This window comes from Chrysochloris asiatica, unplaced genomic scaffold (assembly GCF_000296735.1).
Source record: "Chrysochloris asiatica unplaced genomic scaffold, ChrAsi1.0 scaffold00001, whole genome shotgun sequence".
In the NCBI taxonomy this organism is placed as follows: Eukaryota; Metazoa; Chordata; class Mammalia; order Afrosoricida; family Chrysochloridae; genus Chrysochloris; species Chrysochloris asiatica.
This window is the reverse complement of record NW_006408519.1, coordinates 17,458,551-17,460,325: the sequence shown is the minus strand read 5'-3', so window position 1 is coordinate 17,460,325 and position 1,775 is coordinate 17,458,551.

Below are 1,775 nucleotides of genomic sequence, written 5' to 3'. Positions count from 1 at the left end.
CTTGGCAGCCAGGATGGCTAGACTTTGTCTCTCATACTTCAGACATATCATTAGGAGGACAAGTCACTGGAGAAGCACTTCATGCTTGGTAGAGTGGAGGATCACCCAAAAAGATGACAATTCCCAGTGAGATAGTTTGGCACAGTGCCAGCAACAAGGGCCTCAAGCATAGCAACCACTGGCTGATTGGCTCCAGACTGTGCAGTGTTTCGTTCTGTTTTGCATAAGGTCACTATGAGCCAGTACTGATTCCACAGCACTTAACTATAACAACAATGATCTGTTATAGAAGTTTCTTGAGCTTGATGAAATGTACTTTGAGGAATAAAGTTTATGTTTTTAATTTTCATATTGTAATTCCATTTTCCATGAACATTTAGAAGTTCCCTTCTATACATGTTATTTTGTGTCAAATATACTAGACTGATATCAAAGATTTCATCCTACCTCAAGGTAGAGAGTGTAGGAAGGAGTAAAAGGGTTTCTCAAAGCTTTGCAAAGAATCATTTCTTTCTAGAAACAAAGGAAGGAGTTTAGCAGATGCCCAGTTTTCTCTCTTTCATCACAGATTTACCACAGGCTTACTCTGTTCATCTTTAATTCTAAAATCAGACAAGTTTAACTATGATCATAGGTCTGTTTTCCTTGCACATGTGTGATTCTGTGGAAGCACTGGTGCTCAGCTAGGCAAAAGGTTTATGTAAAATAAGATGAGATTATTCTTTTCCAATGGACATCTAAAAGTGAATAAATTGAAACTATTAGTTTTTTCCCTGTTTAAATATAAACCAGCTGCAGTTGTTAGTCTGAATTAAGTATGTGTGATATTATTATCCATATCCCTGAGCATGATCTTAGACTGCAGTAATGACATACAAAATAATACAGGGGAAAATTCTCTCTCAAATAATTTTTGTTAATTCATGAAACATCTAAAGCAATTAAATACACTTAAAATGTCTTGTATTATCAGACAAGTAGATCAGGCATTTTAATAGTCTTAGTCCTAATTATTACCTTTATTCCAGACCAGAAAGCTAATATTTTGTCTCCATATTCTAGATTTAGTTCCTCTGATAATTCATATTCATTCAAATGGAACATATTCCAGAGGGGAAGAAGAACACTCCATATGCCATAATTGAAGGGTCACAATGGGTGGGAGTCGACTCGATGGCTCTAAACATCAACAACATACTATATATACATCATCTCATTTTCATACAAAACTAAATGAAAAATTTTACATTTGAAAAATAGCAAAGTTTGTAAAACAAGCAGGGTTTCAAGTTTGGAATTATTTTTTTACCTATCAATAGCCAACTTTCTTCAAATAACCCAGCTTCTCGGATTATTTGCTCAGCATATAGGTTGAATAAGTATGGTGAAAGAGTACAACCTTGTCTCACACTTTTTTAATTTCAATAAATTAAAAAAATTTAAATGTGGCATCAGGATTGGAGGAAGGCTCATTAACAACCGGCGATATGCAGATGATACAACCTTGCTTGCTGAATGTGCAGAGGACTTAAAACATTTTCTGATAAAGATCAAAGAGCACAGCCTTCAGTATGGATTACATCTCAATGTAAGGAAAAAAAAATCCTCACCACTGGACCAATAAACGACATTCTTATCAATGGAGAAAAGATTGAAGTTGTCAAAGACTTCATTCTTCTTGGATCAACTATCAACACTTACGCAAGCAGCAGACAAGAAATCAAACAACGTATTGCATTAGGCAAATCTGCTGTGCATGACCTTTGTAAAGTGTT